The sequence below is a fragment of the Argopecten irradians genome, chromosome 9, assembly GCF_041381155.1.
Source record: "Argopecten irradians isolate NY chromosome 9, Ai_NY, whole genome shotgun sequence".
NCBI lineage: Eukaryota > Metazoa > Mollusca > Bivalvia > Pectinida > Pectinidae > Argopecten > Argopecten irradians.
The window spans coordinates 29,304,955-29,318,846 of NC_091142.1; positions in this window are offsets into that span (position 1 = coordinate 29,304,955).

Here is a 13,892-nt window from a genome sequence, read left to right on the forward strand (position 1 = left end):
TGCATTGATTTGGAGTATTAGTATTATGCTTTTTCTATCAAATTTTATTCAACACGAAACCGCTATGAAGAAATAGTCCAATAGACGCATTATCATCTACAGAAACAGCAATGCAATATAAGATCAGAAGAGAGTTTTGCAACCTAGTTCGTTTTTAGAAAGTGCAGCTTTTCTTGCTCTAATGAGAACGCATTGATTGTTATCTCATTAGTTTCTTTGAATAACGTCATCCTTTTGTGTGAAGCATCATGTGATGGAGACCCGGGTTCGATTCCTAGTCGGGGCACTCGACAGGAATCATAGGTGTATTTCCCTATTCTTCTACAAATATAAGGCAACCATCAAAACCGGAAAACACTTCATTAAAAAAAGAGTCAATACTTGGAGTCGGTAGTGAAATATAAGTGTATTATTAATCGATAGTACCAATAACTGATATCCTTTATCTAACTCTCGAGGATACATTATGTGTCGTCAAAACGTTAACACAAAGTCATCTTCATACTTCAGGAGAATTGATTTTTTACAGTCAACATACAGTTTCATTATCTGACAAGTGTTTGTAGTCTATAACAAGAGCTATTACCGAACCGCGTTCTGGGTTAGTGTAACGCCTTTCCTGTTTGCATGGAATGTCATTATTATACCACTTCCCTAAAACCTAAAATCCGTTTCAACACAGAAAGCCTACTACAAGAATCGGCGGTTGTTTTATTAATTGTATGAAAAATGCATAAGAAGTACAAGCTTAACTCAGACTCAAACTATGAAACATCTATCCTAATATGTTTCCCTGTTTCCACCAATTATCTTATTAATCTTTTTACCACATACGGCAAACAAAGTTTTCTTTCGTGATAAAGATAAATTCACGAAAGTTTATCTCCACAAATAATTATCTATGCCATTACAATTAATATATCTCTAAAGTTAATCTCCAATTGATTTGGAAAGTAAACACTGAAATTTAGATAACCGTAAAAAGTTTAATACATTTTAATGTACATTGATAGGCCCACTACCATTCAGAAACAAAATAAAAAGTTACTTAAAAACAATAACATTATATTGTATAACGTAAGAAAACGTATATCGATGGTCAAACATAAGGTACCAACATCATACTAATACAAGTTTTCCTACGTTATCTATGTCACCAGTGAAGATTCATTTCGCTATTTTGCCGTCTGGCAAACAATAGTCAATTAACGCTCAGTAATCCGAACGACGGCGTGAAACATAATACGACCCGCTTTATGAAAATTAACATTTGATTTATTTTGATTTAATTGTTCAGAAGTTGGTGTTAGATGTACTTTTAACGTAAAGCTAATGACTTTGATACACTACTAAATTCTCGTTTAAAAAAACAAAAATCATTTCGGAAAGATAATGCAATACTTCGTTTTAACAAAGTGTTCTATATAATGTCTATAACGTGATATCATGTGCCATGGTATCTCGTCATTTTATTCGTCATGTTGTAATGTGTTAAAACAATAGTATGCGCAATTATCAATGATAAACGAATTTTTCAACTTTTCTGTAAGTCTATCTGCCATGATTGAATTTATATTCTTAAATAAGGATACGGCTAACAAAGGTTACTTTCGTGATCGAGATAAATTCGTGAATGTTTATCTCCACAATTAACTATCTAGACCATAACAACTTAAATTTCTCTTAAGTTGATCTCCTATTGATTTGGAAAGGAAACCATGAAAACCGAAATACATTTTAATGTACATTTATAGGTTCACTTGATTGCAATTATAGTCTTAAAATACGGATGACATTGGTAACCAATGAACTACTATTGATGTTAATATGCTTCTATGTAAGATCATTTTCCTTTGATTTAGTATGTAGTTTATATCGATAGACAGTGCCAAATGGTTTTGTTCACCTTATGTAAAGCGTTGACGTTAAATATATAAACCCTGGGCCCTGTTTCACGAACTTAACTTAAAATTTACCATAGGAAACATTACAAAAGGTCAGGAGAAAATCTTAAGTTAAAGAACGTTACTTAACTTCTATAATGCTCTCCTATGGGCAATTTAAGCTAGTGAAATAATTTCTTTATATTAAGCGATGTTCATGAAACTGAGCCCTGATATCTGAAATCGATACGCTATGAAAAAACATCGTGATGCTAAATGTAACCGACTTACCTGATTGAGGACATAGCATCGAACAAATACAGCATCCGAATCTGTTTTGTTCTCCAAATCAGATTTTTACACGCACATGTTACAGACTTTGCTAATAACAGCGCCTTAGCGCTCCTGTGATAAATTGGTGCCAGATCTGGGGAGCCTTCCTTTGTGTGCGCTAACAAAAGAAGATTCAGTCAATCTTAGGAGTACAAGTACACATCGACCTTAGATCTATAAATGGAAACTGTCGGTAATTACAACTGCCCGGTCAAAGATGGAAGATGTCCCTTCTGATAGTAAAATTTTATCCACCATCACCTTCTATCAGCTACCAACTTATCTTTAGCCTAAGGTGACGGTATTAAAGAAAGGGCCGACGATAGTTTCAAGTCCTTCTCTTTATTACATTACCGCCGTCGGCTTATCTATATAGTGATACACATACTTCTATATAGACTCTTAAAATACAGAATAAATACCAGTAAACCATCTTCCCTTCGTGAATTCGCGAATGTTTATCTCCGCCAATAAATGTTATTGAAAAGAAATTCTAATAAAATTTCATTCCACGAAAATTAAACTCCGCGTAATAGTTTTGAAACTGAAATTGCGAAATTTAGTAGCCACGAAAGAAATTTGGTATATAATACTTTCAATTATTATGTGCTAAAATATAGGAAAATCATATGAAAGGCAGTGAGGATATTACATAAACTATTAAAGGCCAAGCCATCTCACCGCTATACTTAGTCTGCACCATCCAAGATACTACTTTTTCTGTGTTCTCATTCATGTTCTAGTAATTTTCTTAATCGTTATAATACTAATTGTAAACACGTTTTCATTACTTAAACTTATAAGTGTAACATTTAATATTGTATTGTTATGCTCTTCTGCCATCACATTATAGTTGATAGAAAAAATATAACGTTTACGATATAGCTTCACCATAACGACCAATCGACAACAGTACATACTATGTATTTTCTGTTGTGTGAATGTTTTAATGTGGCGTATTTGTGTCAAGATATCTATGTTGTGAAGTCAACACATGAGCATTCCATTTTGCATATTCAAGAGTTAGCTCCCATGGGAGTAGGCGTCGATGTCGAATTTTACGTCTTTATTTTGTGAGCGCAATTAACGTCGTTTTCTCCGAAAGTTAAGACGTTACGCTCGCAAACATCTGACGTCACAATCAATACCCACGCACAAGGGCATACAACTCTGTAATATGCAAATACAGAATATATCAATGTCGTAACATATGTGTTTAAAATGACAGAAAGAATTCATAGATATCAGAAAACTGTACCAACACTGCCACCAAGAAGCTTCCGCAATCTCGGCCAGACCAACCAGGAATCACTCCATCATGTTCTCCCCTATTTAGGAGATGATGCATGAATTCAGATCAGACATTCATTCATGGTATTGGGTTTATGCAAATCAAACTCATCCTTCATCTATAATCTTAACAAGGGACTCGCTGTATTATGGGATTTCATGATTTATAAAAAAAACTTGTAAATCTGCTTTCTATTCGTAGCACTTTAATTTATCATTGTTGGCTGTCAAAAACATTGTATAATGTATTTAACTGTACATCAATCTTAAACAGTTCAAATCAATTTTACGAGGGAGGAATTTCTCCGCTAAACTAAATCTAAATACCATAACTGATAGATTTTACTATTTTCATACAGAATTGTGTGGAATGAATTGTATTTCAAATACCCTCTTTCCTTAAATATCTCAAACAGCTGAAAAGTTTGGTCAACTTTCCTTCGCTTAAATATATTCAATGTTATGTAGCCTGGAAAAGTAAAGGCAGAAATTGAAATTGCCTCAATCATTTCATAGATTTCTTCCAGGATTTATTGTAAACTTATTGAGAAAGTTAAATTATAAATTTCCTGTGATGCAGCGAAAATTGTTGATCAAAAGAACTATTTAAATAACGAAATAACAGCCGAAAATTGGCTTACAAATAAAAAATAGTTTTTATTTGGCTTGAGAATCAAGAAACCACTTCGCAACCTAAGTAATGAAATAGCTGAGAACTAAAACAAATAACTAAATGCAAGCAATCTACCAACGAACAAAATGCTCCGCCTCACAACAAACTACTAAATGTATCCAAGCAAAATCAAAAGATGAACGGTAATTAGATGCTTCAAATGCTTCGACTTTCCATAAGTTCGATATATTTGACATTATTCACGGAAGGTTGTGTTTCGCAGAATGTCCAGATAGGTTGCATCTTAATTTCGTTATCTTTTTTGAAATTATTTACCTTCTTTCAAAAACCGTAATCTCTTCTTATATTCAGATATGACAGCATTACAAAAAGGTCGAATCCACCAGGAGGTGCATTGTATATATAAGAGCGAAAACTGTCAAGCATTGACCAAAGCAGTTGACGATAAAGATAATCAAACAACGAACCAGCCTTCAAATATTCACTCTTTACATATTACAGAAAAAAAAGCTTTCTTGTCGGTAGGTATTCATTGTGACGTCGTTTTCTCCGAAAAGTATGACGTTAACGTTACGCTCGTAAGCACGTGACGTCACAATCAATGCCTACCCGCAAGGGCAGATAAATCTGTAATTTGTAAATAGAGAATACCCGGTCACACTGACCACCAAATCCTAAGTTGATAAACTTTTCTCTGCAGAGTTTTATACTTATAGTAGAGACAAAAATATTCAAGCCTTTTAGTGATGTTTTAATACTGGTGGCCAGTTTAACACTCGGTAGAAAATCTCGGAAAAGTGTAAAAATGTCTTTGAATAACCCTTCGTGCACTAACAACGTCCAGCATGCCCTTGTCCGGGTCGTGTCGGTAATGAATAATGAGATTGCCTTTTGTCTATTGACTTATGTGTTTATAAATTTCTTTCTAGGAAAAAAACGATGTGTAATTAATATATACAGATCATACATCTTAGGCTAGAAGTGATTGTCTCGGCGACAAACATGCCATTTTGGTCACAGCAATTGTATGCTTTGTGTCCCTACTTCCAGTTTAGTCGGATAACACAATAGTATTGTCAACCCATTGGATCTGAAAATGTAACTAAATTTATCGAACTTAATACTCTATTACTAATACGCTTATATCCTGCCAGTGTCTTCAAACACTTAATGCAATAACGTTAACTGATGAAAATGCCTAATTAACACAAAAATAACATGAAATAATTTATTTCGCCTTTGGTGCATGCGCAATCATTACTTCATTCCATATAGGATATAGTGCTACGGAATTTTAGAAAAATACGAAATCGTTTGCTCCTGTTTTTGATAGTGTAAAATACCATTTGTCAGCGGTGGAGCATCTTTAACCTATTATGTATCATTGATCATATTTGAATTCATATCTTAATTGGTTTATATAACTTTAATAATTTTTCAATGAATTTAAAGTAGCTGATATTTTGAAATGGTGTGAATTAGATAACGATAGCTTTGTCTGACATACTATCAATTAAACTATTCTACAGCGCATCGGTAACAAATACTTCATTCATTTTTACCAGCAATGTATCAAGTTACCAACATGTCATGTATTCAAAAAGAAATAGAGAAATAGAAATATTGAAAAAGAAGTTAAAACCCGTCTCAGTTAGATATCATTTTTATGCAATGTAGCATACATGTTGAAGCGTTTTATTTTTCTTATTTTCTTAGCATTTTGTTGTTTTTATTTACTTATTTTTTTCACTTCTGTACCCTAAATTTCTACATCAAACTTGCAATGTCGACAATAACTGGCAGAAATCGTAGATTTTTTTTAAGAAACATATCAAATGCATTTTTAAATTCTGAACTTTTCGTAGACAGTTGACCATGCCAACCGTTGGAAGCTTTACCCCCAACAGAACTCCGCCTGCTAGAATACGCATCACATGGTAGGAGCACTTTCCAGACATATCCTTCATAGACCGGTTACTAATTAGGCTCGGCAATCTATTTGGCGTTCATATCGAGCATAAAAAGCCACTCTAAAGCTGTATATTCCTCGCTGATTAGATGTGATACATCTTGGCAAGAAATGGATTCGATGCTGTCAAGGGCATATCGAGGTTAAGCTTGTTATCAAAAACATGGAAACAGAATGAATTATATGTATTTGATTAAAATGGGATGCATCTAGCATGTTTCCATAGGCAGTGGGTCTATAGCATTTACAACGCGAAGCTAAAGCCTAGCTTATATCAGTAAAATGCATCTATGAATGTATTGCATGTATATATTAATTGATTGAGTCCCGGCATCCGTGGGACAAATTGGCGTGTGGAGGATGACAAATTTATACATATACTAATGGTAAAAAGAAACTGTACATATTTATTCTGCATGAAAAGTGTCGGTAGTTACCAGTATAGAATTTTAGGTAATCATTGGTGAACCCTCGATGCTTTCCAGGCGGCTTCGGTACATCATTCCACATGCAATTTTCACAAATCTAACGGGATCTATGCTACGCCGATACCAATCTTGAATAACCACAGACGGTGGCCTTACTCGTTATCGATCTTGTAAAAGTAACTTTTGACCCTTGTCTTTTTCGATTGACGAAACTATCGACGACTCATTTTTTACCCAGATTCATTTGCTTATATATTGTTAATTGACATACCAAAATGAAAATTGTTCTGAATCTTGCATTTCCGTTTGATGTAACTTTATAAACATCTTTTTCTCTGATATCCCCAAACATCCTTCAATGAATACAATAAAATTACATCAATAGCGTAGCTCTAACAAAGCATAAAGACTTCAAGAACTTGGCACACAGGTTAAATCGATAATTGCAAATGTAGGTTTACATACATAGGTATGACTTAATACCGGTAATACCCTTTAATTTTCACATAAAATACATGTCAAAAGCAGTAAAGCAATTCACAAACACAGAACTTACAACTGCCATTTCGATGACGATATACAGATTATATAATATGTATGAAGCACGAGATGAGACACTGCAGCGGCCAGACCCGAGATCGAACCCGGGACCACCGAATATTAGTCAGATGATCTACCGATTGTTCTACAGTGTACCTGGTCACCGATGATCAATTCAGTCTAATTCTACCACATTCATCCCTTCTTTCTATAAGACATCGGCTCAAAACCACCAAATGACAAGTTCGCATATCCCTGCTAATCATACTCGCATTGTTTGAATTCAATTTGGTATCCGGAGAGGAAAGAATGTAGCGACAATCCCAGGTTCAAACTCGGGACCTCTGAACACTAGCTGGATGGATTACCGATTCAGCTACCTAGTCACCGCCGATTGACCCATTCCAATCCCGCTACACTCCTCCCTCATTCTCATACTTTTACACTTGAAGACATTCGAAGCCCTTATGCCACCATGGGTATTTTGTTGGGCGCCATGTTGGGCGCCGGTGATCGACCAAGTCCAATTCCGCTGCATATACAATTAAACTTAGCATACGTTCGTTTTACTTTTTTTCTAATGGAACAATTCATAACCAAACCGGTAACAAGGTATTGACCGTTGTTATTTGAAATAAACCTCCGGTTTCGATACTTCTACTTTCCTATTTACCTCGTGTTGTTTGATACCTTGTTCGACAGAAGCGTCTCATAAAATCACTGTCATCTTGTCTATACAGGTTAAGATACTCATCTGTCACCACAATAAGTATCAGATGTAGTTAAAATTTGCAGATTGGTTAAAACAGTTTGTCCTTCAATGAATTCCCTATTGCTATAAGGCTTTATATTTTGAAGTACAGAAATAAAATTGAATAAAACGATCGGAGAAAATGCTTTGCCCAAGGATATTACTAAGTGTTCTTGCTGGGTTACACATAGTGATCATTTGATTGCTACATGATTTGTAAGTTATGTCTTTTAGATATAATATTACTCTACAGATTTCAGTTTAGAAATTCTCTGCTCGCTTAAACATAAGATAATGTAGTATTTATATGGATATGAGACTTTCATTATATGCTTTAATCTTTAAAAACAAAAGAATTCAATATCTGAAACCAATGAATGCCCTCGTCTTTTTTGTTTAAGTGCTATTTTTTCTATTATTTCCTTAAGCATGTAATAAAATTCATGAAAAACAGCATAAAAAGAAATTAATCATTTTCTTCAATTCAATTCTTTTTAGCAAATTGAAGCCTTGCATTCGATTTTTGTTAAATCCTTATGCAATAGCCTCAATGTCCCTGCGTCTGTTTCCACTTAGTTTAGATAAGATGAAAACGACTCACAAATAGGGCTTGGTCTGAAATGCATCCGCAGCTTTATTGACATTTGATGAGGGAATTGAGAGACGATTTATTGCTTCAATGATTAAACTCTAGACCCAATGCTTCTCATTTTGTCAGCTGCTAAACATGATATGGTCGTCCTTGCTTAATTGTTTGAGAAGAATGTCATCGAGATTACCACGATTAACAAATATGTCGGTCAAGTAAAACTCTGTGACGCCATTTCAGTAATAGATCAGCTGTTTAAGGCGCCTAATTAACATTGTTCCTCACTCATAATATAAATAAATGTCCATAGAAACCGGTAATTGTAACTTGATACATGTGCGGGTACATCAATGTCCAAATCAGCTTTATTATTTTATTTACAAAATGAAATCAAACGGATCCGAAGAAATCGTTTTATTTGTCACTTTTTTACCTTTGCTCTTCATTAATACTTGTATTTCTCATAATTGAAATATTAGTTGATGTCTATTTGCTTGCCGACATTTTATTTCATGTAAAGCGAAATCTACACTTATGAAATTGACAATAACTGGTTGTATTGGATACGCCGAGAGACCATAAACGATACCCACCATTTGAACAATAATTGGTGTATAATCGTGCTTATATGTATCTAATTAACACAAAAATACATATAAAATAATATATTTGCTTTTGGTGCATGCACAATCAGTTATTAATTCCATATAGGACATAATGCCACGGAAATCTTCCGGGGCGCAATTAGCTATTTTTCATATTTTTATATTGAATTAAATGAAGCTTAAACTTTTCAATGGTGGTAATGGTGTAACTTTTGTAACTAAAGAAAATGCTAATTCGTCTGCTCATGTTTTTAGAAAAAAAGTTAGAGAAAAATACTATTTGTCAGCAGTTGAGCATCTTTAAGATAAAAGCTTGCGTTACTATCATCTCACCGGACGTAATCCCTCCTTTGTCCTCAACACCGATATGGTAACGACTATGATGGCGTTTTAATCGAAACTAATACCACGAGAGGGAGGTACTTCAATTTTTCAATCGATGGCCTAGGGAGGTACTTCAATTTTTCAATCGATGGCCTCGGGTTACTATAATATATGGTCTCCGATTTAAAAAAAAACGCTGAAGTATCCCTTAATGGAATCCGTAATAATTATACATTTTCGAGGCATCACGTTTGCCAGTGATTGCGTTATTGATTGTACTTTATTGATTCACGAAACATTCAGTCGAATTTCGGTTTGATTGAACTATATTCGGCTACCCTTAGTATTTCGGGATCACGATTTTCGACTGAAAATATCTATAGGGCTACTACCATAAACTTCTTATGTTTCATTAATTAGCCTCTTTTTAGCCTAATTCTGACGTAAGTCTAACGTAACAATATTTATTTAGCGGCTTTCAACAACACGTTTATCAAATCAAATTAGATCGTTGCAATATTTTTGTCAGTTTACAGAGCCAAACCTCCTCATCGCTGGTTACTTTCTCAACTGAAGGTAAGGATCAGGCTCCGTATAAAGTTTGATTCGGTGCATTAGATTAACGTCCCATTAGCAGTCAGGGTCTCTCATGTGTGTACGTTTAGGGAGGCTGCGGTATATCCGTTATGTGCCTCCACATAATATGAAACTCCTGACTTTATATCATACTACCTCACTGATGAAGAAAATATGAAGCATATGAATATATATAATAAAAGAATTATAAGAAAATAATCACAATTGTGTTAGCAGGGTTGTTCATGTAGATAGTTTGATGCAAAAAGCTAGATGTAATATTATACTGTCGTTCTATCGTTTTGTTTATATAGGTATTTGTCTTACAAATACATGGATATAAATAGGTAATATGGAAATTAATATTTCCATTAAGTAGACCAATTCAACGTGAGAACAATTGAGACATTCTACTAAATGTTCATTTGACTAATGACCGGTCTTCTATAATGGTATAAATGATTTACAGCTTATAAATGACAACATGTCTATGTTGCGAACAGAATGGCTGGCGAGCAAGCCTCCCCTGGGATTTGAGATGGGCTTTGGTTCGTTCTTTGTTCCATTATCGACGATGTAAAACAAACCGGTAAGAACATCATAGACCATTTCTGTCGCTCTTTCTCATCGTTGCGGCACTTGTTATGGAATATCGTTTACGTTAATAGACCAACAACCTGTCATTATTGCTCGAAGTAAAACTTGACTAAGAGTTTGGGGGACTGTTTGCCTATAGTTGTATCAAAATGATATTGACGTGCTTTGTTTTATATTCTTGGTTTACATATCATGTATTTATACAGCTTTATAGTTTAACAGGATTTATTCTATTTGGAAATTTTAAAAAAAATTTTAAACTACATGACGTAAATATAATTCCTGAATTAACATGGATGGGTCAGTAGATGTTTGGGTCAGTCGGTCGGTCGTTTAAGAAGGTCGGTTGGTTGGGTCAATAGTGTGAATAGGTCGGTGAGACTGGCCAATATACATTTGGTCTCTGTCGGTCGCTCCTTTGAGGTTGGTCGGTTGGTTTACAACAAACATCGCTAAAGGAACGTAAGCCAAGAGTGATAGAAAGCTATGTACCTGACTATCACATCTCAATGTATTACCTGTCGGGGGGATTAACTAAAAATAAAGATGTTATTAACAACAGAATTTAAGGAAGGTCTACCCTGTTTTTTTTTTTTTTTTTCGTGTGTATATGAATTTGTGAATTTGTGTGTGTGTGTGTATAAAAGCAATGTTTTGGGGATGTGGTATGTTCGTGCTGTGGTTCCTTGTAATAGAGGAACTCTTGTCCTTTTAGTAGTGCTATCCCCCTGAAGCATGCCACCAAAGACACCAATTTACACACCCCACCCGGTCACATTATACTGACAACGGGTAAACCAGTCTTCCCTATTGCCTTTAAAAACTATCTACTTTTATAGACTCTGGTGTGTCTCGGCCAGGGGACAGAACCCAGGGCCTTCCTCACATAACGAACATTCAACTCATTGTCAAAAATAAGACACTGTCAAGAGTTAAAAAGAATCCGTTAGAGAAAAAAAATAATATATAGATTTAGTCGCTTTTTACGATCATACTATGGAAACAATACGTACAATTTAAATTACCAACCTGCAGGGCAGGAAAATGACTTTGGAAGTAGGTGTAAAAGATTACTTAAGAAAAAAAAACCATAAATTATAATTATTGTAATTCTGGTGCGTGAAAAGCAATAGAACAAATCTCGTTTCCATTTAAATTAGGTCACTAGTATGTTAAAAAATAAATAACGACACACACTTTTATGATATAATGCACTGGAATATTCGCTTTATGTCATGGTCGCTGCGAATTGGTACCGCTATACTAAAACGATGAGGGCAATTTTAAAAGGAAACCAATTAACATGGTGGTCGGTACAGGGGGATAACATATAGACATTCACAGACGACCTCCCCACTAACTTAACATGGTGGTCGGTATAGGGGGATAACATATAGACATTCACAGACGACCTCCCCACTAACTTAACATGGTGGTCGGTACAGGGGGATAACATATAGACATTCACAGACGACCTCCCCACTAACTTAACATGGTGGTCGGTATAGGGGGATAACATATAGACATTCACAGACGACCTCCCCACTAACTTAACATGGTGGTCGGTACAGGGGGATAACATATAGACATTCACAGACGACCTCCCCACTAACTTAACATGGTGGTCGGTAAGGGGGATAACATATAGACATTCACAGACGACCTCCCCACTAACTTAACATGGTGGTCGGTATAGGGGGATAACATATAGACATTCACAGACGACCTCCCCACTAACTTAACATGGTGGTCGGTATAGGGGGATAACATATAGACATTCACAGACGACCTCCCCACTAACTTAACATGGTGGTCGGTACAGGGGGATAACATATAGACATTCACAGACGACCTCCCCACTAACTTAACATGGTGGTCGGTATAGGGGGATAACATATAGACATTCACAGACGACCTCCCCACTAACTTAACATGGTGGTCGGTATAGGGGGATAACATATAGACATTCACAGACGACCTCCCCACTAACTTAACATGGTGGTCGGTATAGGGGGATAACATATAGACATTCACAGACGACCTCCCCACTAACTTAACATGGTGGTCGGTATAGGGGGATAACATATAGACATTCACAGACGACCTCCCCACAAACTTAACATGGTGGTCGGTATAGGGGGATAACATATAGACATTCACAGACGACCTCCCCACTAACTTAACATGGTGGTCGGTATAGGGGGATAACATATAGACATTCACAGACGACCTCCCCACTAACTTAACATGGTGGTCGGTACAGGGGGATAACATATAGACATTCACAGACGACCTCCCCACTAACTTAACATGGTGGTCGGTACAGGGGGATAACATATAGACATTCACAGACGACCTCCCCACTAACTTAACATGGTGGTCGGTATAGGGGGATAACATATAGACATTCACAGACGACCTCCCCACTAACTTAACATGGTGGTCGGTATAGGGGGATAACATATAGACATTCACAGACGACCTCCCCACTAACTTAACATGGTGGTCGGTATAGGGGGATAACATATAGACATTCACAGACGACCTCCCCACTAACTTAACATGGTGGTCGGTAAAGGGGGATAACATATAGACATTCACAGACGACCTCCCCACTAACTTAACATGGTGGTCGGTACAGGGGGATAACATATAGACATTCACAGACGACCTCCCCACTAACTTAACATGGTGGTCGGTATAGGGGGATAACATATAGACATTCACAGACGACCTCCCCACTAACTTAACATGGTGGTCGGTATAGGGGGATAACATATAGACATTCACAGACGACCTCCCCACTAACTTAACATGGTGGTCGGTATAGGGGGATAACATATAGACATTCACAGACGACCTCCCCACTAACTTAACATGGTGGTCGGTATAGGGGGATAACATATAGACATTCACAGACGACCTCCCCACTAACTTAACATGGTGGTCGGTATAGGGGGATAACATATAGACATTCACAGACGACCTCCCCACTAACTTAACATGGTGGTCGGTATAGGGGGATAACATATAGACATTCACAGACGACCTCCCCCACTAACTTAACATGGTGGTCGGTATAGGGGGATAACATATAGACATTCACAGACGACCTCCCCACTAACTTAACATGGTGGTCGGTACAGGGGGATAACATATAGACATTCACAGACGACCTCCCCACTAACTTAACATGGTGGTCGGTATAGGGGGATAACATATAGACATTCACAGACGACCTCCCCACTAACTTAACATGGTGGTCGGTATAGGGGGATAACATATAGACATTCACAGACGACCTCCCCACTAACTTAACATGGTGGTCGGTATAGGGGGATAACATATAGACATTCACAGACGACCTCCCCAC